Below are 27,412 nucleotides of genomic sequence, written 5' to 3'. Positions count from 1 at the left end.
TGGCTGAGGGCTGCAACACCCTTCGTTTACTGTTATGGCAGGTGGCATTCTTAGTCCACAGAAGAACAAGAGGGTTTGTGTCTCTGGCATGGACGCTGGCATCTTTGTAAGGCTGGAGTTTAATTTGACATGAACTGTGAATAGAGACAAGTCTAGTTTGTAAAGAGAGAAAGAAACTGCACATGGACTCTCTCCTTTTCCCGGATAAAATCCTAATTTCTACCTCATGTGCTCACAACCCTGTGCGTGTGTGTGTGTGTGTGTGTGTGTGAAGACTGAGTGTGTGTCAGGTTCTAGTCAGTTCTCCAAGTAATGGCAAGCAGTACAACAAAGTTCCGAGTCAAGTGGCAGCTTTGGAGGGTGAAGATGGAGGCTGGAGCTTTGGAGAAAAGGGCAATTTCTGTAACAATGGTTGCATTTGTGCATCTTTAGGCAAATCACCGCAGAGACAAATGATCTCATTTGAAAGTCCCCTCTCTTCTTGGTCTTCCTTAAGAGTAAAACTCACTGGAGCCTGGGTACCAGTACTCCAGACGTCGTAAACTTGATGTTGAATATGCAGAAGGAAGAACAATCAGCTCTGGCTCCTTAGTGGCTTAGACAGGTGTGCAGAGCTGTGGGGTTTGTAATTCACAGCTATTAAATTCTTTAGAAAGGTGATAAAAACTTTCTCTTGGGGCAAGGAAGTATGACAGAAGATGAAGAGAAGTGTAAAAACAATCGCGTATGGGGGGGCTTTGATAGAGTTTTGTAATGCTAAGTGATGCATAGCTATCAGCCTGGAATTCACACCTAATCAACTCAAAAATTAATTGGAGACACTGTGCGTGCCTTCAGAAGATGATCAGAGTGGGAAAATAAAGGGGGAGGGGGCAAACTGGGAAGATCTCTGGGCTTTAGTCCCAATGGTAAGGAACAGAAAGAACATATTTTTTAAATGCAAAATATATTCTTTTATTTTTAACATCTTTATAGGAGTATAATTGCTTTACAATGGTGTGTTAGTTTCTGCTTTATAACAAAGCGAATCAGTTATACATATACAAAATATATTCTTTATATTGGCCATAAAACCACTTGGTGTAAAAACAAATTCAGATGTCAAATTGCATTAAAAAAAAAAAGAAGTCTTGCCCTGTCCAGAGAGACAGCGACCCAACTGATTGGATAAACAGTTGCATTAAAATAGCTCATACTGCCACTCGGGGTGTGTGTGTGGGGTGGGGGGGTCCACACTCCCACCAACTTTCCAGCCCCGCCACCACTCTCTCTCTCTGCAGCCTGGGCGTCAAGGATGAGATCAAAGACCTTCCACCCGGAGCAGACCTTGCTGCTTGAATCTGTGCTGGTGTCATCCCTGGGAAGTTTCTAACTACAGAGGGAAATTATGTCTCTCTCGATTTATCTGGTAAATAATCATGATCTGACTTGAGATATATTTTGAATTTCATGTTTCCTTCTCAGAAAAATCTCAATCCAATATGTTAACTGTGGGAGAATGCCACCAGATGCATAACTTAAATGTTTCAATTTTTAACCTGAAGTTTCTGGATAAACAGAAGGATTTTGAATGTGCTATCATTCTTTGTTTAAACAGAACCAGCTTGTTAAAATATGGAGTAGAGAGGTGATATATTCTCTCAGACAATTTGGAAAGTGGTTTATAATGAAGACAGAGAAGAGGATCTTTAATTTTTATATTGGTTTCTCTCAGAAGACATCATGAAAAATACTTGAGTTCCTGCTAGTTTGCCATATGTCAAATGTGGGGGAGCCTCGGCAGCCCCGATGCTAACCTTTTGGGGACCTGAAGCAAGAGCACAAAAAGAGGCTTCCACACTGTGTGTCCGAATATCTGAGTTAAGAATCTGTTAAAGGCATTCTGTTCTAAACTCCAACTTAGATGTATATGTCATCATAATGACCTAGAAGTTAAGGGTTGAACTTAGAATTCTCAGATACCCAAGATCCTTATGTGGGAACATGGTCACATGTGGAGAAGCAGTTCGTGGCCTGGATGCTGGCCTGTGACCATTCTGCCCACTCCATTGGGCAGAATTCTGGGTCCTGGGCGGCAGGACATGGGGTAGGAGGAGGGATACACAGGCTCTGGGTAACGATGTCCATGGGGGGTTGCAGCCAAGCAGGGCTGGCGAGTGGGGTGCCCCTGAAGTTCCTGGTCTAGTGGGAGGGCTGGACTGACCTGCCTCTGGTTGCCCTAAAAGGAAAAGAAATGGTCATGGTCACACAGGGTGAACATCTCATTCAGGGCAGAAGTCATGACTGGGTTGGGTCTATGGCTCTTGACCTGAGAGAAACTCCTTTATTACCAACATTCTCAAGAGGGGGAGGGGTGTGGGGAGACCTGACTCTCTGTGTGTATCTTTGCAACAACTCACTTATTTATGAAAGAAACCAGTGGGGGTAATATCTGGTTATTATTGAATATAACTTTGAACAGCAAACAGACATGAGAAAAACCTTTTGAACAAATTCTAGTAGAATTCTGAATCATTTACTCAAATTTATAAAGAGAAACTTTTTATACACTAGCATCCATGAGGAAGAAAGGGGTTCCTGATATTTATCCCCCTAAAAGATTGGGTTGGGATGGATTTGTGAGGCTCCCAACATGACTCTTCCAGGTGGTGGGAATCCACCCACCACCGCCGTGCCAAGCGTCCTCGTGTGAACGTCCCTGTCCCCATCTCTGTGTAGCTCTGAGGATGGGTTTTTTGGAAGTATGATTGCTGCATTAAAGGGTATAAACTCTTTTAACTGTCTTCCCATATATTACCAAATTGCTTTGGAGAGAGGAAATTCTAGTTGATATTTCTACCAGTGGGGAAGAATATAGCTATTTCACTCAACCCTCCATCAAATATTATGTTTCTAAATTGCCAATTTGAAAGATGAAAAGAAGTCCCATAATTGTTCCCATTTGCATTTTAAATTACTTGTGAGGCTGAGCATTTTTCATATGTTGGGTACTTCTTCTGTGACTTTTCTGTTCAAGTCATTTGTCTCCTTAGTGGTAGATAAGCCCCCATCCCCCCATGAAATGCTGGGCATATTTAGCCTTTGTCATCTTTGATGCTAATATTTTTCTTAATATGCTCTGTGTTTTAATGATAGAAGGAAGACAAAATATTACTTTATGACAATAAATATTAATGAGTTAAACTCTCTGATTAAATGACAAAGACTAGCAGATTAGAGTAAAATGTAAAATACACTTACAGAGAACATACATAAAACAATTGTAACTTAATGTTAGTTATTATAAAGGAAATGTTACCATGCATTGGCCTTTAATGACGGCATGAATCATGGGGTGCTTCTTGGGGAAGCCTTTTTTGCTTGATCTTCCTTCTCATAAACGCTTGTACCACCTCTTAGTTCATATTGATGGAACTTTTATGAAGCATTTACCCTCACATGCTTGATGCCTGTTTTCCATCCTGTTGTAAGTCCCTAAAAGTAGAGCAAGTGTTGTTTGCTCCTGGATTCCTGCATCTGTGACGGGGCCTGGCACGTGTGTGCTCAGTCAGAAATTGGTCACTGACGGACTCTAAATGCACGATCTCAGTTAATTCTTACAACAGCTCTGCAAATAGCTATTATTGCTACCAAGGTACAAGTGAAGGACCCAGCTCTGAGAGGTTAAGTGATTTTCCTAAGGTCGTGCATATCCCAAGTGATGCAGCCAGAATGGAAGCTCCCGTTCGATTGATGGCAAAACACTGCCACTGCAATAGGAAGGTTGGAGATAAAATAACAGGAAAGATTCATTGAGCAGAAGCAAAGGGGAAAAAAGGAAGGCTGGTCATATGAATTTAAAATAAAGTCAGCAAATCAAAGCTACAATGAAGTATCACCCTCACACCCGTCACACCCATCAGAATGGCCGTCATCAAAAAGTCTACAGACAATAAATACTGGAGAGGGTGTGGAGAAAAGGGAACCCACCTACACTGTTGGTGGGAATGTAAATTGGTGTAGCCACCATGGAGAATAGAATGGAGGTTCCTTAAAAAACTAAACATAGAGTTACCATATGATCTGGCAATCCCACTCCTGGACATATATCCAGAGAAAACTCTAATTCAAAAAGACACATGCACCCCAATGTTCACAGCAGTACTATTTACAGTAGCCAAGACATGGAAGCAACCTAAATGTCTATTGACAGGGGAGTGAATAAAGATGTGGTATATATACACAATGGAATATTATTCAGCCACAATCATTTAGTGGACAGGGAGGGTTGCTGTGTCTATAAGAGGACATGATATAGCTCAGTGAGGATGGATCAGTTGAATATTTTATACTAAATACCAACATCTCAATACACAACCAGACCCTTTTAGAAATACAGATACAGGTGAGCAGAAACCCATTTATAGGAGATTATGTGTCAAATAGAGAATGAATAAATGAAAGACCTCGTAAGTTTGAATAGTCTTCCTAAAATGTTGCATTAATGCATTTTTATCAAATGTAGTATCATACAAAATTATTGGTTCATCCTTTTATGCTGCTATGAGATATCTGCAAAATAGTGATTACATGTTAGACCACAAAAAAAATCAGTTAATTCTAATGCATTAAACTAGAAATTAATTTAAAAATTGCTCACACAGAGTATATTACTCATAAACTTAAAAAAAAAAAACTTCCATAAACATGAGTCTCGAATCCAAAGACACATAAAACTAAGCAGAGAAGGCCAATGGGGCTGGGCTCTCAGAACCGCAAAGGAGCCCCCAGTGCAAAGCTGATGGTAGGAGGTGCCCACAACGTATGCTCAGTGCGAAGCTGGAAAAACCCTTATGATTGCCTTTTCCTCTCTGAAAATCTTTCCTCCCTCTAATTTGGCTTCTGTGCACACTTCTAGCATCTCACAGAGTGAGAACTACATTCGCAAGTACCATCCCTCTGCTGGGGTGATTTCCCTCCTCCTTCTCTGATGTGCTGGTGGCAGGTGGGAGCTTGGCCTCTGTCCTCAGGTGGAACTTAACCTCATCCAGGAAGCTTCCCTGCCCCAGGGCCAGCCTGGGGAAGGCGCTTCGCATCACCGCTGGAGCAGAAACACTGTGGACAACTTACTCTTAGAGCCACAAACCTCACAGCAAGTAGTTCTTTCTTGATTTCAATCCCTCCTGAGGGAAGTTCCTTGACAGCACGGGTCTTGACATTTCTGAATCCCCAGAGCCTCACAGAGGATGGCCACGAAAGGACTGATTGAATGGACAAATTAACCAACTAACCAATTAATTGTCTTTGAGATTTAATAGTTAAAGAAAAACATCATAACATATAGCAAAGACTATTGGAGACGTACAGTTTCAGCTCCAACATGTAAAGACCTTGGACGTCAGCATTCTCATCCTTACAAGAACAAACTGGAAAATTGGAAAATCTTTTTAAGACCCATCAGAGAATGACGGTCACAGGGCAAACCTTCCAACACAACACCCTGAGAGAAAGGCATATCCGAGAAATGCAGCTAAGACCCGCTTACCTGGAGCAGAAGCCCCTGAGCCATAGACAGGTAGGAATATTTACATGGTCATTTGAGCAAGTTCCTAGAGGATGAGTATAGTCTAGCATGAGAGTGAGACACTCCTGGGGGTCGTGTGTTTGGGGGACCCCACACCTTTGAGGTTTTTCCCTGCAGGAACCTTACCAGGTTCTCACAGTGGGGCTCAGAGGAGGATCCCCGTGGATGTGACAGGGGGAAGGAGGAAAATCCTTGTGAAATATGCCCACAACGTTCTCTGTACAAATACCTACTCTCCAGGGAGGACTCTGCCAGGGGCAGCTCTGAATTTTGGTCCCGGCTGGAGAAAAGCCTCCTCACTCTAGCCCCATCCGGCTTCCTGCCTGACCTGAGGGGGAACCATGGCACAGAGCTTCAAGGAAACAGCTCGGGATGCTTTGTGTCCATGGAGGAGGGAGAGAAACACAGCCAGCATCCCCTGCTCCAGCTTCTTGGGCCGCCGTAACAAGGCGCCACAAACTTGGTGTCCTCCAGAATCAGAACTCTATTCTCTCTCTGAAGTCAAGGTGTGGACAGGGTCATGCTGCCCTAAGAGTCTCTAGGGTAGGGTCGTTCCTTGTCTTTTCCAGCTTCTGGTGGTTCCAGGCTGCCCTCGGTGTCTCATTTCAAAAGGCTTATCCCTGCCTCCATTGTCACATGTCTTCTCTGTGTGACTGTGTCTTTTCCTTTCATAAGGACACATTGTTGGATTCAGGGTCCATCTAGATAATCCAGGAGACAACATCTGGAGATCTGTAACTTAATCACACCTGCAAAGGCCCTTTTCCCAAATGAGGTCACGTTCACAAATTTTGAGGTTTAGGAGGTGAACATATCTTGTGGGGCCACCATTCAACAATGGACACTCACCAAGAGGCTGAGACTTGACTAGAATATTACAGAGCACTGTCTGTACCCCACACCCTACCACCATGGTCACGGGGCTCTGGTATAATGACAGTGAATTATTCAGTATAATTACAGCTAAAGGTGCTGCAGGGCACAGACCCTTCTGAGGAGGAACAGTAGGCACAAGGTCAAAGGGATTCTGAGACAAAACCCGGGCCCTAGATGAGCCGGAAACCTCCCGTACCTGCAGCCACCCAAAGGTTCTGCTCAGATTAACACAAGCGCTCATCACCTATCGTGCTACACAGCATGTTCAGCTTTCAACGAATGACAAGGGAGACCAAGAGGCAGGCACAGAGGGGAGACCCTGAGGGGACACGGGGAGAAGACGACTGTCCACCTCCAGGAAGAGAGACCTCGGGAGAAACCAGCCCTGCTGACACCTTGATCTTGGACATCTAGCCTCCAAGACGGGGAGGGAATAAACCTCTGCTATTTAAGCTGCCTGGGCTGTAGGGCTCTGTTAATGCCACCCGAGCTGCCTGACGCACGTGGCCAGTTACTGCACATGGTCCCCAGCCTTGCTGTTGTGGTCAGGGGTGGGGACATGACCCACATTGGGGGGGGCGGTTGAAGCCATTTGGGAAGAAGAAGCTCCTGTCCCCAAAGATTCTGGAGCAGGCAGCGTCTGGGGGCGGAGGGCAGCTGGTGGCCAGTAGCGTCACTCGTGGAGGAAGGCTGCCTGAGTGGGGTGAGTGCAGGGACACGGACATCATCCACTCCGAAGACTGGCATGTCCAAGTGCAGCTGTGGGGGCCATGGGTTGCCCCTGGGGTCCCTTAGGCAGGGGATGCTCTGTGGTTGGGGGCTGCAGCCTGGCCCCCGTGTGCGTGCGGTGCCCCCGGCCTCCTGGGGCCTGGGGCACAGTATGGGGGTGGCCCTCCTGGGGGAGCTGGGTCCAGGTTCATATCCTAACAACATCCTCGCCCCGGAAGCATGGGCAGCGTGATGGGAACACGGGTCGACACGCGTGATGTGATTCTTCAGCTCTGTCTTGCTTTTCTTAAGCAAGTGGCCTGATTTTTGTAGAACACGGCTTTTCCCTGGAGGGTAAAGAGAGCAGATTTCTGGAGCTTGAAACGGCAATAGTCATTAAATGAACCTGCTTCCCCTTAGAACATCTTCCCGCTTTGTTCTGAAAGTGACAAGAGCAGCCCGGCGGAGCGTGGGTCCCGGGCCTGGAGAAGGTCACAGTGTCTGGGATCTGTTAGGTTCTCCATGGATCCCTGGAAAACGAATTTCTGTCCTATCATAATATTTACCTCATCAGGAGAAGCTCTTCAATTTTCCCATCATTTCCACGGGATGTTATGGCAAGACAGACTTGCCAGAGAAAATTAAATCCCATGGGACATGTTTTGGGGAGGTGAGGGAGGTGAGAAGGATAAACGTGCATGTGAAGCGATTAAAAACTCATTCATTAAGAATTGCTAATCACGGGAGGCTGAAAAACCCACCCGGGACTGGATAGATTTCAAGTCGGGGAGAAATTTATTAGAGGGAAAAATGGTCTTAGAAATTTATAAAAATGTGAAATCAGACACTGCTGAGGCCAACCACGGTGGGTGGGGCTGTGGTGGGGCCAGGGGTGCGCTGTCTGAGCACGGGGTGCTGTGGGAGCCGAGGGAGACCTCCACCCCAGGACTCAGCTCCAGCCCACGGGGGCCGCGCCATCTACACCGCTGAGCCGGGGGTGCCGTTCATCGGGGACTCACTCTGTGCCCCACCGGAAGCCTGTGCAAAACTTCCCTTAACTCTCCAGGCTCCTGAAGACACCAGCCTCAGCGATCTCAGCCTCTCAGAGCTGCTCAGAGGTCGCCGGCCGCTCCCTGACCCAGCTGCACAGCCCGCCCATGTCCCCTCCTGACACTAGGTCCCTGGAAGGGCGCACCACGGCCTTTTCTGCTGTGCATGGAGGAAACCTGTTGCTATTCAATTAGCAGCATTTTACCACCTGTGAGTAAAAGGAAAATGGTGAGAATAGGGTTTTAGGTCACTATCTGTGATTTAGAGAGGTTTCGTTTTCATGTGGTTTCCTTTGAACTTCAACCCCTTATAAGACCTGCATTGTCCCTGCTTTAGACAATGTTTACAGAGCACCAGCCAGGCCCTGGGCATCGTGGTCATGGACGGTGGTATTCAGGGAAAATACAAAGGCAAAACCAAACCACAGCCCCTGCAGGGTCTCCGCTCACAGCCCAGGGGCAAGACAGAGACTGTCAGTCTTTCCTCCTTCCTTTCTCTCTGTCTGTCTGTCTCCACGCAGGTGTGAGGCCGACGGGGAGATTTATAACGGGTGCGTCAGATCCATCTTTGATGCGGCTCCTGAATTGACGCCATCCAAAGGACACGGCCCTACCTGTGAGGTGTTCTCATCAATAAGTAAGGCAGAGGCTGACCGTGTTCCGATGACTAACTTACAGAAAACACAGGGAGAGAGGGACATCTTCCAGAAAGCAGGAGGAAGAAGATGGGTGTTAGGAGCCAGGCTCGTCTGACAGCTTATGACTGATTACGAGACATCAGATGAGGCTGCTTCCTTCGGAACCTGAAGCCTCAGGTGTAAGGTGGCAGGGGGTGGGCTTACCTTAGAAAGCCACAATCTGTGAATTTATTCAACACATCTGTCTGAGTGCCTGCTGTGAGCCAGCAGGTTCTAGGGACCAGGGACACAGCCGTGAACCAAACAGGGACCAGCCCTGCCCTTGATATCGGACCTCCTGGTGGGAGAAGAATCAACGCGGGGGAGTCCTGGGAGCGGGGGGGCTGGGTCAGAACTGCTCTCGTGATGTCACACTGTGGGTGTGGAAGGATGTGACATGGGCCGGCGTCTGCCAAGCGACCCCGTCTGAGGATGGGCCCCACGGAGGTCATCCCTGATGACAGGCTCCCGAGGACGTGTTTCCAAAGTGGAGGAAATGACCAGACACCATCTGCAGAGAGTTAATTTAGCAAAGTTATGGGCCATCATTTGATGGAATATTATGCAGGCATTCGAAGCTATAATTACAAAAAAAGCACGAAGCCATATGAAAACGTGTATGGTGCAAAGTTGTGTGCGTGCTGTGACTGCAACCGGGTGAAAACTCCGTGTGTGTGTGTGTGTGTGTGTGTGTGTGCACGTCTTGAGAGGGGGCATGCAGACAGAACAGTGCTTGCCCCGGGCTTTGCCCTGTGGGGTGAGATGCACCCCTTATCACTCGAGACCTTCCTACCCGGTGAACCCCGAGATGCTTGCCCCTGCCTTTATCCAAGCCAGGCTCCCAACTGCCCTTCACCTTGGAGCTATACGATGAACTTTCAGTCGAGGTACTTCTGTTTATATCAGACGGAGCCAGATCCCACTGCTACACCAAGGACCTTGCTGCCCACGGTGGCTGGCACAGGGGCGGGGGGTCGAGGAGGTGGCCCACTGTGGAGCCGTCTTCACCGAAGCGGCCCCAGGGTGACGGGGACTCCTGTCTGGGCAGCAGCAGGACAGCAGGCGAGCAGGTGTCTTGTGTTCTCTGGCCGAGGCGGCACACGTGGAAACATCAGGGTGTCACATGTGTGGCTCCATGGGACCCTGAACCCAGAGATGGCTTCCAGTGGGAACAGGCCCGTGGAAGCAGAGAGGGAGGAAAATACCAAATTACCTTTTGCCCGAAGTCCGAACATGAAAGCGTTCTAAGTATGGAAAACAAGTGCTTTGTAAAAGAGCTGGAAGGCTAACGTGGCCCGAGATGAGCAGCGAGCAGACAGCAGCTCTGGAGGAGGAAAGATCAGACTTAGGATCCAGGCCGCCCGGCACCCCACAGCCCCTTCTGTCTGACAAGGGGACACTCGCTTTTCGGGGGCGAAGGAAACGCAACCCAAAGGTGAGGCCAGATGGAGACCCCACGGTGAGCGCCAGGAAATGGGCAACCAGTGCCCGGAGTCTGTATTCCAGCCATTGCCTGGTTTATTCCACAGTTACGACTCAGAAACGTCTCTGCCTCCAGACCCTTGGCTGTGGAAACAATTGGAGTGAAATAGACCATGAGCCACAGGGCTGGGGGGACCCGGCTGCTAGAGACAGCTGTCCTCGCGGAACCGTGGGCCTCCGTCTGCACCCAGAGGGAATGTGCCCGGAGAGAAGCCCCCAGACTCAACACGAGCCCTTAGTAAGGGGAGGCCAGGTGCCAATTGCACTCCTACCACTATAAACACCCACGTGCCTCGCGTCTGAGAGCACCTGTTTTGGAGTTACCTGGGCCTGGCTTAGAATCCGAGTTCCATCAGTTACCTTGCACGTTTCCTGAGCTTGAGTGAAATACTGAGCCCCCCAGGTCCAGCTTCCTCATCCGTAACAGGGTTGAGGAGAAGGGTGAACGAGAGGGTGATGTGCCCAGCTTCTCAGCACCAGGGACAGAGTGGTAGTCAATTGGTGCGCTGTCCCTACCTATAGGACACGGATCAGCGGCTCCCCTCCAAGCCAGACTCGCTTCTTGTCCCCACGTGTCCTTTCTCATCCTTCCTCTTTTGCTGACCATCGCCATGGTTGTCCACCCTCCAGGCATGACCATCTGGCACTGCCTTCCATGCTGCCTCCGTTCCGGGTCCTGCATACTGTGTTCTACGCGGTCAGGGCTGTCTGGACACCTGCAGGCCCCTTTCCTTTCTGATACATGCTCTTCCGTGCCTGTGGCTGGTGTCTGCAGCCCTGCGGGGACTGTCCTTGGGCTCCGGGCACTGCGTCACCTGCACACTCAAAGGGCCAGGCATGCCTGGGACATGGTGACCTGGACTCCGCCCCCTTCGTCGAGTACCCTAAGCCTGACCGACTTGTGTGGGGTGGGAAGGCCCACACCCTGTCTGGGTCAGGACATCTCAGAGGCGTGGCTTACATTGCAGAGAGCCCCCCCCCAAGCCTCAGGCGGGAGATGCCCTCGTGGCCTTTTGCCTGAAATCGCATCTCTGCCAGGTTTCCTCCTCTTCCCACCCTGCATCCTCCAGGCCCCAGCCGCTCCCAGCAACTCTCCCTATTCCCGCACAGCCCTGACACAGGCATCCTGGTTGCAGGGTCTGTTGGGGAGCCGGGCTGAGACAGCAGTCTTGTGGCTGTGCCCACTTCCTTCAGGCTCACTGTCCTGCTCTGGGCAGATGACTGTCCACACACACAGGCTCTACCACCAGCTTCCCAGGGACTGCTTGTCGTGGTCCACCCTCCTCACTCCCCTGCCTGTGCACCTGCCCCTCCACGCGCAGCTCTGATGACCCATCCACCCAGCAAGTCTCCTGGATCCCCACTGATGCTGTGCTGAGACCAAAATGGGCAAGGCTGGCTCAATCCCTGTGGCTTGGGGCTTATTCTTGCTTATTTATTTTACTTTATCACCCCTTTATCTGGAAATCTCCATTTGACTTGTTAGCAACTGAACTAAGACCAGATTCTTCATTCGGCACGAAAAGCCCTCAGTATCCGTCGGTGAACGAAATAGTGTGATCTCAGCACAGGGTCGAGCTTTCAATAAATATTGCATGAGTGAGCAAATGGGTGGAATTAGAGTCAGAAATCCCTCTCAATACACTTCTCCACCTTCATTCACTTCCTTACCCTGGACTCAATGGGTCTTTTTCTCTTTTCTTTTTTTTTTAATTTAATTGAAGTATAGTTGACTTACAATATTGTGTTAATTTCTGCTGGACAGTGAAGTGACTCATTTCTACATACATACATTTTTTTCCATCTTCTTTTCCACCAAGGTTTATCACAGGATATTGAATATAGTTCCCTGGGCTACCCAACAGGCCTCTGCACCACCTCCTCTCCTGCCCCCCATTTATAACTGGATTGTACTGAAGCTGACTGTTCATTTACTGGGCCCAGTTGGTCTCAGCTTTCTTACCTCTGGCTCTAGGTTCTGCTAAGAACGATTTCCTTCCCTCCCCTCTCCACCTGCTTTTTCTATCTCCTCCCTGGTCCCAGGTGTGGATCCCATAAGGTTCTCTCTGGCTCACTGGTAAAGCCAGCCCTGCTGTGTTCTGCAGTTCCCTGGCTGCACCCGCAGCCTTCCCTCCTCCACTCTCTCGCTCATCCTCAGGATCCAGCCCTGTGGTCTCCTTTCTGTCCCTCTAATACCCTGCCAGGCGTCTGTGCAGTCACCCCCTCTGCCTAGATCACCCCGTGGCCTTCCGCTTGCTCTGTGTTCACTTGGTGTCTCAGCTCAGGATCTCGACTCAGGGAGTCCCTCCCTACCCCCTGGGCTGGGGCAGAGCTCCTGTCACAACTGGTCGTAGCAAAGGTCCCGAGTCTCAGGTGTGCACGTGACCAGTTGTAAGTGTTTGCTTTTTACAGTCGTCCCTAAACTACACTACGGGTGCAGCTCCCCCTTTCAGCTGCCACGATACTCACAGTACTGAGCCCAGCACCGGGGGCATGTGAGAGACCAAGAACGTGTTGTTGGTTGAACAAATGAATGACTGAAATCAGGCTGGGGTATCTCTCAGCTCCGCACTGACAGCTCCATCCTCACGGCCTCCGTGTGAGCTTGTGGTATCCTGCCCTTCCCTGTGTGTAGACGGCTGGCCCTATTCGAGTTCATCTACCTCATTGATATATACATATCATATATATATATACATACACATATACATAAATAAACATATATACATATATGTGTGTATATGTATGTAGCCATATACACATAAAATACATATAAATTATACAATAATTTATATGTATTGTATGTTTATGTGCATTTATATATGTAGATATATACATATAAATTATGCATGTTTATATGTAGATATATGTATACATATATGTGTGTATATGTATGTAGCCATATACATATACACATAAAATACATGTGAACATATAAATTATACAATAATTTATATGTATTGTATGTTTATGTGTATTTATATATGTAGCTATATACATATAAATCATGTATGTTTATATGCATTTTATATGTAGATATATGTATACAGATACGTATGTACACACATAAATACATACAGCATATGGTAGATGAGCTCAGTAGTTGTGCTTATGTCTATGTATATATATTTCTTTAATTAGGTGGAGAGAGAATATATATACACACACAGCTATTTGAGAATATACACATATATTTTTTTCCTTCCACCTGCTAAATGAATATATATATATATATATTTTTCCAGGTTTATATAATATATATCCAGGTATCACAGCCAAACAAGAGTAGTGTCCCTATGAAACCTTTCGTAAACCGAAACAGCATAAAGCAAAGAAGCGCTGACTTGAGGACCTGTCTTGCTCACAGGCGCACAGAACGATGGAGACGAAGCACAGATGCTCACAGACGCAGTTCACAGCTCCAGCAGCTGATGCTGGGATGCTGAGTGTGGTTCCCGAGAAGGAGCTTGACGGGACGGTTCTCACTGCTCAGGTGGCGCTGCCTCTGTGATGCTCACTGCAAAACAAACACTGATGCTGGTTCCACTTTTTGCCTTTTTTCATAAAAGTGAAAATCTTTGGATTTCTTTTGGTTCGCGAAACAGGTACTCATGTAGGTCTTTCGTGAAAGTAGGGTAAAGTGAACTTTTGAAAAGTGGGGGATACCTGTGTCTGTGTATAAATCTATACATATATACATAAAGACAATAAACCTACCGTATGATATGTAAGTATATGGACATATGCATTCTCCCCCCACTCCTAAAGAATCTCTGATGACCCCCTCCATTCACTAGTTCAAATGACAATGTCTTTCCCACCTGTTCAGTGTGGGCTATGCTTGGTGACTTCCTTCTAATGAGGACAGTGTGAAAAGTTGGGAAAAGTAACTACAGTGGGGAAACCTGACAAGCACACATCAGCCAGGTGATCAAGGTCAGCCTCACGGAGATCAGTCACGCTGACAACACGTGCCCTGATGTGATGGTGTCATCGAGGTGTTGTACCTCTCTGGTCTGCAAACCCAAACCACATAACCGCAGTTTAACCGTGGGAAAAATGTCAGACAAATCCGGACTGAGGGACATTCTACAAAATGCCTGGCCGGTGCTCCTCAAGCTGTTAAGTTAGGGTCGCCAAAAACAAGAAAACCCCCAAAACAGCGCCAGTGTAGCGGAGTCTGAGCAGAGTGAATGCCACGCTGCATCCTGGATGGGACCCTGAGCTAGACAAGGCTGTTAGAGTAAAACCAATGACAGCCGAGCATGGACTTTAGTTAACCGTGATCTATCAATCCCGGCTGCTTACTTGTGACGGATGTGCCACAGCAATGTAAGACGTTAACAATAGGGAAAACTGCGTGTGGGTGTGTATGGGAGCTCAATGGGCTATTTTTGCCACTTTTCTCTAAATTCTAAAATAAGAAGTCTATTCAGGAACATCCGGTTTCAACCACGACAAGGAAAGCTTGGAAGTTGTCACTCTCCTCTTTATATTAAGCAAAAAAAGCAGAACAAAATGAAAACCAGCGACTTTCCATGAGCCATCAGAGAGTGGAGGGGGCAGAATAAACCGTCACCCAAAATCTGCAGAAAAAAAGAAACATGGCTGAGGTCAGTGTATTTGGAGCAGGAGCCGCTAGAGCTGCAAACTGATAGCAAGACTTAAAGGCGAATGTTGACAAACGCCAGAAGCTGCACGTGGACAAGTCCTGAGGCTCCAGCCCTCGGGGGCCCCGCATTTCATGGGCTTTACTGTCGGCGTCCCGGTAGGTCCACACAGTGAGGTGTGCAAGAGTTCAGAGTATTTTCCATAACACTTCTGACCCTGTAAGGAAACAGCTTTAGCAGAGACTTCTCTCACTTGGACTGAAGGGGGAATTGTGATTATCCAGCTCCAGCCCCTGTTGCCCTCTTGCATCACCCAAGAGGAGGAAGGAAGCTAAGAAACCCTTGTGAGGATCACAGCTCAGGACACAGTCCCACTAGAAGACTGGGATTTTGAATTAAGACCGGACTCTTCCCTCTTCCACACCTCACAGCCTATCAATAGGACTCCATCGTAATAACAGAGGATTATGGTAAAAGAGATGAAATAGGGAGGCTTATAGTAAGAATGAGTTCTTAGGGAAACCCAGAGACATCAGGGGAGGCAGAAGAAAGGACATTACAGGAATTTGAAGCCTCTGGTACCCAGAGCTGCAGTGAACATTAAATATAGCCCAACTCCTAGCCAGATTAACATAACACCAACGAAAAGCTTTTCATCTCAGTTTCTACCCAATATACTATGCCCAGATTGCAGCAAAAAATTACAAGGCATGTGAAATGCAAGGAAAAACACCACCTTAAGAGAACAAATAAGGACTTCCTTGGTGGTTCCGTGGTTAAGAATCCACCTGCCAATGCAGGGGACACGGGTTCGAGCCCTGGTCCAGGAAGATCCCACATGTTGTAGAGCAGCTAAGCCCATGCACCGCAACTACTGAACCTGTGCTCTAGAGCCCGTGAGCCACAACTACTGAAGCCCATGTGCCTAGAGCCCATGATCCGCACCAAGAGAAGCCACCGCAATGAGACGCCTGCACACCATAATGAAGAGTAGCCTCCACTCGCTGCAACTAGAGAAAGCCCACATGCAGCAACGAAGACCCAGTGCAGACAAAAATAAATAAATAAATAAATTTATTTTTTAAAAAAGAGAGAGACCAAGTAAGCTGCAAAATACAGCACAGATTTTGAAATTATCAGGTAGGAAATTTAGAATCATCATGATTAACATGTTAAGGGCTCTAATGAAAAAGAGCTGTCACAGGTAAGAACAGACGAGTAAGCTAAGCAAAGAGGTGGAAAGTACAAGACAGAATCAAAAGGAACTGCTCGGAAGGTCATTCATTTTTTTTGAGGTATAACTGACCTACAATATTATATCCGTTTCAGGTTATGATATAACAACTTGACACCTGTGTATACTGGAAAATGATTGCTACAATGTCTAGCTAACATCCACCACCTCACATAATTATAGAATTATTTTTCCTGTGATGAGGACTTCTAAGATTTACTGTCTTAGGAACATTTAAATATGTAGTACGGCATTATTCACTATAGTTCCCAAGGAAGGACATCTTTCATCCTGTAACAGAAATAAAGAATGACTCTGATGGACTCACAGGTAGACTGCTGAGAAAAGAATCGGTGAGTCTGAAGATATGTCAATGGAAACTTCCCAAACCGAAATGCAAAAGAAAAAAATAATGAATGAAAAATGGGGGGGGGGAGGGCAAGGAAGAATATTCAAGAACTTTGAGACAATAAAACAATGATAACATATACTTAATGGGTTAACAGGAGAAGAAAGGAGCAGAAGGAATATTTAAAGTACTAATGGTTAAGAATTTCCCAAAATTAAGAACAGACACAAAACCATAGATCTGAGAAAAACAGGATAAATACTAAAAAAACTATACTTAGGCACATCATATTTGAACTGCAGAAATTCAAAGACAAAAGAGAGTATCTTGAAAGAAGCCAAAAGAAAAAAAAAACGTCACCCCTAGAGGAACCAGGGTAAGAATCCCATGGGACAGCTCTTCAGAAACCATGAGAAGAGGTGGAACAAAATATTTAATGTGCTGAAAGGAAAAAATACCAACCTAAAATTCCATATCCAGTGAGTTATCTTTCAAAAGTGAAATGGAAATAAGGATTTTCTCAGACAAACAAAAAACAAAACAAAAAAATCTGGATGAATTTGCAGCTAGCAGACCTGCCTTGCAAGAAAACTTAGGACTTCTTCAGGAAGAAGGAGAATGATGTATGTCATAAACTCAGATCCACATAAAGAAAGGAAGTGCACCAGAAAATGTATAAATAAAGGTAAAATAATTTAAATGTTTTTCTTGTTTTTCATTGATCTAAAAGATAACCATTGAAAGCGGTACCAGTAATGATGTATTGGGTAACTATAGCATGTGGATACGTGAAATGAAGGATAGCAGTGTTATAAGGGGCAGGAAGGATGAATTAGGAACACTCGCTTATAAGGTACTTGTGGTATATTTGAAGCAGTATAGGGTTATTTGAAAGTAGACTTGGATTCATTGTAAATGCATCTTGAAAACACTAGGAAAAGCACTATAAAATTTAAAATAAGGATTATGATTAATATGCTAAGAAAGGAGAGAAAATTGAGCCATTTGAAATGCTCAAGTGAAACCAGAGAAGGCAGAAAAAGGGAAAGAAAGAAAACAAAGTACAACGAACAGGAAAGAGCTATAAACATGGTAGATATTAATTCAAATATATCAATAATCACTTTAAATGTGAACAGTCTAAAGACATCAATTCAAAGACAGAGATTGTCATAGTGGATTAAAAACATAAGGTCCAGCTGTATGTCATCTGTGAGAAACCCACTTTACATATAAAGGCACAGATAGATTAAAAGGATGGAGAAAGATATACCATATCAGCACTAGTCCAAAGAAAGCCAGAGTAGCTATATTAATTTTAGACAGGACAGACCTCAGGCAAAGCATGCTTTCAGGCATGAAGAGGGGCATTATATAATGATAAATACGTCAATTATCCAAGAGGATATAACAATCCTTGATTTGCACACACCTAAAAACAGAATGTCAAAATATGTAAGGCAACAGCTGATTGAACTTAAAGGAGAAGCAGACAAATCCACCGGGACAGAGGGAGACTTTAACACCGTCTCTAGTAACTGGTAGATCCAGCAGGCAGGAGCTCAGTAAGAAGAGTTGACATGAACGTCTCCATCAACCTGCTTGATTGAACTGACATCTATAGAACAGTCTGTCCAGGAACAGCATGGTTACACATCGTTCTTAAGCTCAAATGGAGCATTCACCAAGAAAGACCACATTCTGGGTCCTAAAACACACCTTAACAAATTGAAAGTAATAGAGATAATACAAAGTATACTTTCAGACCACAGTGGAATTAACATAGAAATTGAAGCCAGGAATTAAAAGCTGCCGTATCTCAAAATATTCGGAGATTGAACATCACCCTCCTAAATAACACACAGGTCAAAGGACTCGCAATGGAAATGAAAATAATATATTTGAAACTAAGTGAAAATTCAGCTGATCAAAATTTGAGAGAGACAGCGAAAGAAGTGCTTAGAGGGAAATTTTTAGCATTAAATGCAAACATGAGTAAAGAAGAAATATCTAAAATCAATTATTTAAGCTTCCACCTCAGACAAAAGGAAGGAAAAGCAAATTATGCCTAAAGGAAGCAGATGAGAATAAATAATAAAAACTATAGCAGAAAGCAATGAAACTGAAAACAGGAAAACAATAGACCCCCCAAACCAAAAACTGGTTCTTAAAAGAGATCAAGAAAATTGATAAAACTCTAGCCAGGCTAATTAAAGAAAGGTGTGTGTGGGAGCGAGACACAAAGTTTTAAAATCAGAAATGTAAGAGAGGTTATCATTCTTGATACCATGGACAATAAAAGGATACTAAGAGAATACGATGAATAACCCTGGGTGCGCAAATTGAACACCTTAGATGAAATGGAACAATTTCTTTACAGAGAAAACCCACCAAAACTCATAGAAGTGTCAAAAGTTCAGAAAAACACAGAAGTAAAACCAATGAACCACGGAAGTAGTAATTAGTAAAAATTTATTGTGCACACACCAAAAGGACAGTGTGTAAACAGGGGGGACTCCAAACAAGACATGGAGTGAGGCTCACAGGTATATCATTATGAAGCAACTTACATAGTCTGAGGCACTGTGTGCTTATTCTTTGCAGGATTGGTACCAATATTAGAATTTCCTTAAATGAAAGGGAATTGGTTAGTGGTTACCTCATGTCAATTTTGGGAAACTATTAAGTTTTGCTTATGATTTTCAGAGGCATAAGCAAGAAGTGACCCAGATCAAGTTAACCTCACTCGTCTTGCAAAATAAGCTCATTTAAGCTTTGCTTGTATAAATAACTAAGCTGATTTTGCCTGTTCAGGGAGTTTTCAAGTCTGGTCTCCTTTTGTGTTTGCTATTAACAGAAGGAAACATAGATGATTGGAATGGTCTCTATCTATTAAAAATTTGAATCAATAATGGACAGTCTTCCATTACAGAAAATGCCAGGCTCAGATGGATTGCCTGATGAATTCTACCAAACATTTCAGTAATAATTTGCACCGATTCTCTCCCATCTCTTCTAGAAATTAGGAGAAAAGGGAATAATTCCTTAAGTAATTCTATAAGGCCCACATTACCCTAACACCAAAACCAGACAAGACATTACAAGAAAGAAAAACTTCAGGCCAATATCACTCATGATCGTTGATGCAAATAACTTCAGCAATATATTAGCAAGTTGAATCCAACTATGTATAAAATAGATTATACTCCATGACCAAGTGGGATTTGTCTCAGGCATGCAAAGTTGATTCAACTTTGGAAAAAGTCAGTTAATGTAATCTATCACATCTACAGTGTAAAAAAGAAAAATCATATGTTCATATCAATTATGCAGAAAAAGCATTTGAAATTTGATAATATCCATCTGTGATAAAAACTCTCAGAAACCTAGGAGCAGAGGGGAACTTTCTCAACTTGATAAAAACTATCTATGAAAACTCTACAGCTAACGTCATACTTGATGGTGAGAAACTAGATGCTTTCCCCCTAAGATGGGGAACAAAGTAAAGATGTCTTCTCTCTTGGGCTTCCCTGGTGGCGCAGCGGTTGAGAGTCCGCCTGCCGATGCAGGGGACACGGGTTCGTGCCCCGGTCAGGGAGGATCCCACATGCCGCGGAGCGGCTGGGCCCGTGAGCCATGGCCACTGAGCCTGCGCGTCCAGAGCCTGTGCTCCGCAACGGGAGAGGCCACAACAGTGAGAGGCCCGCGTACTGCAAAAGAAAAAAAAAAAAAAAAAAAGATGTCTTCTCTCAAACTCCTATTAAACATCTTACTGGAAGTCTTAGCTAGTGCAAGAAGGCAAGAATGGGGAAGAGGGAATATACAGATTGGGAAGAAATAAAAATTTGTTCACAGATGACATGATTATCTATGTAAATTCCAAAGAGTAAACGGAATAACATCTAGAACTAGTGTACGATTATAGCAGGCTGCAGTATACTAGGTTAATATACAAAAGCCAACTGATTTCTTATGTACCAGCTATGAACAATTGAAATTTGAAATTCATAAAATCAATATCATTTAATAGCATATCTACCCCCAAAAGAACCCCGAAATGATACAGTTAGGTACAAACTTAGCAGAATATGTACAGGGTCTATAGGCAATAAACCACAAAACTCTGAAGAGAGAAAGGCAAAATCCTAAATAAATGGACAGATATTCTATGTTCATGAGTTGGAAGACTCAATATTTTTCTAAATGTCAGCTCTTTGCAATTTGATCTGTTGATTCAATGCTACCCCCATAAAAATCCCTGGAAGCTATTTTGTAGATGTTGACGAAGTGATCCTAAGGTTTATATAGAAAGGCAAAAGAGCTAGAATAGCCAACACAATAGTGATGAAAACAAACTTGGAGGACACACGCTAGCTGATTTCAAGACTCATTATACAATAATCAGGATGGCACGGCCTTGGTGAGAGGATAGACACAGATGGATGGAAAAAGAATAGAGAATCCAGAAAAAACCCACAAAAGGTAGTCAACTGATCCTTGAGGAAAGAGCAAAGGCAATTCAATGCAGAAAGGATAGTCTTTTTAACTGACGGTGCTGTAAAAAATGCAGTACAAAACCAAACTAGACACATACCTTGTACCTTTCACAAAAATTAACTAAATATGAATCCTAGATCTAGAGACAAAATGCAAAACTACCAAACTTCTAGAAGGAAACATAGGGATCAAGGTGACCTTGGGTTTAGTGATGAGACTTAAGCTACAACAACCTAACCTGATCCATGAAGGAAAAAAATAAGTTGAAATTTATTAAAATGATAAACATCTGTTCTGCAAAGGACTGATATAAGAAGATGAAAAGACACGTCATGAACTGGGAGAAAATATTTGTAAAAACATCTCTTATAAAGGAACTGCATGCAAAATACGCAAAGGGCTCTTAGAATCTAACAATAAGGAAACAACCCAATTCAAAAATGGGAAAGAGGTTTGAACAGACACCGCACTTAAAAAAGCTGTATAATAATATAGCTTATCTAATTTCCTTCTATAATAAGGACCTAAGCATATGAAAAAGTGCTCAACGTAATTGCATTCATGGAGTTGCAAATTAAAACAATAGTGAGATACAGCCTGTTGTAATGGCTGTCACACACACACACACACACACACACACACACACACAAGTGATACTAAGTGCTGGTGAGGATGTTGAGCAACAGGAAATCTCATTCGTGGCTGGCGGGGATGCAAAATGGGACAGCCAATTTGGAAAACAGTTAAGAAGTTTCTTACAAGACTAATTACGTCTTACCGTACAATCTACCCATCATACTTAGTGGTATTACTCAATTGATTTGAAGACTTGTGTCTGCACAGAAACCTGCACATGAATGTTTATAGCAGCTTTACTCATAATCACCCCAAACTGTAAGCAGCCAATATGTCCCTCCATAGATGAATGGTTAAAAAACCCGTGGTGTGTCCAGACAATGGAATACCATTAAGTAAGAAAAACGAACGAGCTATGAAGCCAAGAAAAACAAGGGTCAACCTCAAAAGCATAATACTACGCGTAGGAAGCCAGCCTGAAAGACCAGCACACTATGTAATACCAATTATATGATCTTCTGAAATAGGCAAAATTATAGAGGCAGAAAATAGATCAGTGGTGGCCAGGATTTCAGGAGGAGTGGGAAGAGACTTGAATAGATGAAGCACAGGGGTTTTTTAGGGTTGTGAAACTCTTCTGTAGGACAGCTGTGTGCATGATAAATTATCTGTATAATATGTATAAATGGATGATGGATGAAAGATTCTGTGAATAGATGATATGATGCATCTGTCAAAACTCATAGAATTTTACAGCACAAAGAGTGAACCTTAATGTATGCAAATTTGAGAAATCATTTAGGACATTATGAGATCCCAGGAAGGAGTACGCAATGTACGAAGGGAAGATAACCGTATTGCAAATGGTGAAATGACCTCACTGCTCTGGATGGGGGGAGGTGCTGACCTAAGTAACCTCAGACACGAGCGGAGTCTATAAAGGCAAGAAGGTCCACACGGAATCCACGTTGCAGTTGATGGAGTCCCCAGGGAGAATGGCTGACATTCTGGGACTCCTGTACATGCAATTCTGCTATTGGACAAGTTAGTAAACGGGTAGCAGATGGCGGGAGCCAGGTTTGTCACTGTTGGAGTGGAAATTCACAGATAAACAAGGAAGGAGACTAGAAATATTCTCATGCTGATGGAATAGAGTTGGAAAATCGATACAAAGTCACATTTAACTCAATATAAATACAGATGGTTACAGACAGAAATATTTGTTGCTATGTGTGTACATAGGTACATAGGTTGGTGTACAAACATATATTTCCTTGATCTGTCAGCTCTTGAGAGACTTAAAGAAATGGCACTCCAGCAGCGGCGAGCACACTGTGAGCCCGGATCTTGGTTTCTGACACTATTTCCCAATAAAAGGACCTGGGCTTCTTGGAGAAATGCCTGCTCCAAGTCTAGGGCTGGGGAAGAAATTATATGACTGAAGTGCCTGTAGCAGTAAGTGAAGGAGTGTTAACAAACCAACCAAACCCCAAACCAAAAGCGCATTGATGCAAAAATGCAAAAAAAAGGCAGTTCAGAGGGACACAGACGCTAACAGAAATGCTCGCAAAGACCAAAGGTGGAATAATTTGAGCAAAAAATATGAATACATTCGTATTAGATCATAATCCAAAGTATAAAATAAATACCCAAGTTTATACCCACAGGAATAAGTGATTATAAATTCAATAAATGGGGGAGAAGAGACAGACCTCCCGTGTAGAAGAGTTCCTCATAACTTACGTAGACACTCCACCCTCAAAGAGGGGGCATGACGGCACCCCCCTCCCCGAAGTGTGGCGTCCACCTCTTCCTTCTGAAGAGGACAGTAGAAAGGGGAGGGGGAGGCGGAAACTCTGCAGAGAAGGAACATGACAAGCACCGCAGCCAGATTAAGGTCAAGGTCGACAGACATACATCACATTGATAGCATGGACCCGTCACGGGATGGGGTGAGAAGGGCCTGGAGGTGTGGGCAGGGAATGTCGCCAACCCCGGGAAGGTGCTGCCACCCTGTGGGGCCTCCCTGGAAGAGTGGGAGGTCCAGGCCGGGTTGGTCATCTGGGCGGACCACCTCCAGGGCTGGGAGTCAATGCCCAGCCCCTCCCGCCCGACACCGGTCATGGAGTGGCGACAACCAGAGGGTCACAGACCTCGACCCTCGTGGGTGCCTGGCTCCTCCAGGCCCTCTTAATTAAGTAAGGAAAAGATGCTCGTGGTGGACAGATGAGAACCTGCAGGGACACGGAAAGCAAAGCCTGGTCCCACAAGATGGATTTTAATGCAGCCCAACTTTAAAGGAAAATGGGAGCACGTCACCCTCTCTTTAAGCTCTAGACCATCTCTGGAACATCGTCGCGGTTTAGGAGACCTTCCTCCGTGGTCTCCACCATGAGCAGCTGTGTGGCAATACCCAGACCAATGGGAGGAGACGCCGAGATCTGATGGGCACCGATTTGGCCCGTTACTAGCGCTCACCACGGGCCAGGCAAGTCCTGAGCCCTTGACAATGACGGACTTTTACTTCTCTGTGGAAAAGCATTTGCTCCCATTTATCAAATGAGGAAACTGAGGCGCAGGAAGGTTAACTTGCCCAAGGTCACACAGCTAATCGGGCAGAGCCGGGACCCCGACCCAGGAGGGCTGGCCCCACAGCTAGCTCTTTAACCAGTGAACGCCACTGTCCTGGCTGATTTGGGGATTAACAGCAGGTCCCTGTCTTGACGGATCGTCTGATTACTTCCTGCGGACAGAGAGGCAGGGCTGTTAAAGCAAAGCGCATGCGCACAGTGAGTTGTATGAAAGCATTCGGCCGTTCAGGAAGCAGAAGGCCTGTGAGGACGCCGGTGTTCTCATCACTGCTCCAGCTGTTATCCTTGTGCTGCGTGAGTGTGTGGTCCCCACACCTCTGAGCAACAGCCCCTGCTGCTCTGAGATCCATCCTTGCAGTCACTTGGAGGACACACCTCCCAGGGGCCTCTCCAGCCTGGCCTGGGCACAGCATGGATGCTGACCAAGGCTGGCTCCCAGGGACCGGGGACCCCTCTGGTCTTCCTGAACTCTCCTTGTTGAGGTCCAAGGCGCTGCCACTGACCCTGCTGTACCCCACCCCCTTCTTCACTCTGGGTCCATGGCTCTCCCAGCCTCCCCATGCGCCTCCCCATTCTCTCCAATTTGGAATAATGACTGAATTGCCCTACAGAGCAATGCACTTAACACATGAGCCATTTTGACACGGCTTCCACAGGCGTTGACCCTAATATTCATTCTTTCATTGATTCAGTAACTGCCTGCTCTGTGCCTGGCCCTGTCCTAGGCTCCAGGAATTCATTCATGGATGAAATAGGCAAAACTCCTAACCTATGTGCTACATAAATAAAATGCCAGGTCAGGGAAAAATATAGTGTAGAGAGAATCAAAAACCAAAGAATAGGGAGAGTGGTGCTCAGCCTGCAGATCCTGGAGTCATGCAGGGTTGTCAAGGCTGGGCTGCATTTGGTGCTGTGCTGAGCTTCCTGGCCGCAAAAGCAAAAAAGGAAGCAAGATGACTGCACAACGTGCATTCCCCATGGGCAAAACGACCAGACCTGCTTCTCATCTTCCCTTTCTATTCATGTCTTGCTGATTCCCAAAAGGAATTTGACGCTATAAAAGAAACAGAAGGAGGCTTACTGGGGCCAGATCCTGTAGGTCCAGAGTCTATGTTGGGGCTTTTGGAAGAAATGCAGTGAGCACTGGGGAGCTGTCGAAAGAAACCAGCTCAGCCCAGAGGCCATCTTCTGTTAGTTGGTTTGATATTTCTTCTAATATTAAGTGAATTTGAACAAGTTGCATTTCTTCTTTGAGCCAGCATTTCTATAACAATGAAATAAAAATCTCTACTTTAAAGGTTGCTTTATTTAATGAATTAGTGTATTTGAGAGTACTTTTTAAATTGTCAAGTGTTAGAAAAATGATGATGATAGGACTTCTATTATTTTTATCGTTGAAGTGGAGAAAGTGGACAAGATGAGGGTTTGGGGGAGATGGAAGCAGGAGACAGGGTGGGGTAATCAATGCCCACCAGGCGCACCTGCAAGGAACTTTCACCTGAGCCTTTCCTGACAAGCTCCCACCTCCCACTGCCATCCCAGGAATGAGGCAGAGGAGAGGGCAGAGCGAGACAGGAGACCTGGCAGCGACCACCAGGTGATGTGCTGGTTAGCTACTGCTGCATAACAAACCAGCCTGAATTTGGTGGTGTCAGCCACAGATGGTTTTATGACGCTCATGACTTCCGCAGGTCAGCCGTTTGCACAGACTCAGCAGGGAAGGTTAACCTCTGCCTCGTGATGTGGGAGCCTCAGCTGAGAAGATGGGAAGGGCTGGGGTGTCTCGAAGGTTGGGCTCAGCTGGGACCAGTGACCAGACCCCTTTCAGGTTTCTCCACATGGCCCTGGCTTTTCCCAGTGTGGTGGCCAGATCCCGAGAGGAAGCAGAACAAGAAAGCAGGTTTGGATGTCAGGTACAAGATAGCTCTTCCCGGGTTATATCATAAAGTGACTGCAGTATTGCCTCCTGGTAGCCTGTCCGCAGCCCCCGAGGGTGACCAGGTCCTCTAGCTGCCCCTAAGCCTCTTCCCCACAGTCAATCCCCTAGTCTCTTCCAGGAGCTGAGCTGCTTTCGGGAAGAGGGATCGAGTTGAGAGCTGCCATCTCCCTTCCCCACGTCTGTCCTTCTAACCCTCCTCCGGCTGCCTAGAGGATTGTAGGGTGGAATCACGTCTCATTAGGAAATGCTCCCTTTAGTTAGTGATGGCTCCTCTCAAACTTTTCTTTGGGGTTGCCACTTGCATCCCCAAACAGAAAGATGCTTTTCTAAAATTTAATTTTTATTTTATATTAGAGTACAGTTGATTTACAATGTTGTGTTTGTTTCAGGTGTACAGCAAAGTGATTCAGTTATACATATATCAATTCTTTTATAGATTCTTTTCCCGTATAGGTTATTACAGAATATTGAGTAGAGTTCCCTGTGCTGTACAGTAGGTCCTTATTAGTTATCTATTTTATATATAGTAGTGTGTATATGTTAATCCCAAACTCCTAATTTATCCCTCTCCCCTGACATTTCCCCTTTGGTAACCATAAGTCTGTTTTCGAAGTCTGTGAGTGAAAGATGCTTTTTTGTTTCACAGAACAGATACAAACAATGTTAAGTTCATAGTGACACCAATTCCAAGGAGTGCTTTGAAAACCTCTGGTACTAAAATATATTGTTTCCAAGCTATTGACATGAATGCCTGGAAGGTGAAAACATAAGGCTGCAAAATCTGAAGGCTTCTGTCCTTCCCATGGGGCGCAGTGCAGGTGACGTCACTTCCCTTAAAGTTTCCAGAACGCGGCAGAGACCTTGGATTCCTCATCAGCAAGAGAAATGTGTCTGGGGTGGCGGGTAGTCCCCACTCGCCCCTGCAGAGCTGGGGACAGGCAGGCCGGTGGGGTTGAACCACTGCTCTGCGCAGGGTCCCGAACCCTGGTGCTTCCTGGGCCTCCGGGTCCCTCCTCCACTGGGTCTGTTGGATCCCAGGCTTGCTTTCTTGCTCCCAAGAATCTCTTCTGGGTGTCTGATGCCCAGAGACCCTAGGGTGCCTGCCTCCTGGAGCTCTTTCTGCACAATGTCAGGTGCACAGAGAATGAAACCCCAGTGACTGTAGGCCTTGGGAGAGTCCCAGGGGCACTGGGCTCCTGCATCCCACGAGCTTAGGGTGCTCGTGACCTCATGCAGATTTGGGACACCGAGGACCCCACAG

The sequence above is a fragment of the Pseudorca crassidens genome, chromosome 11 (assembly GCF_039906515.1).
Source record: "Pseudorca crassidens isolate mPseCra1 chromosome 11, mPseCra1.hap1, whole genome shotgun sequence".
NCBI lineage: Eukaryota > Metazoa > Chordata > Mammalia > Artiodactyla > Delphinidae > Pseudorca > Pseudorca crassidens.
Note: the sequence above shows the minus strand (reverse complement) of the source record.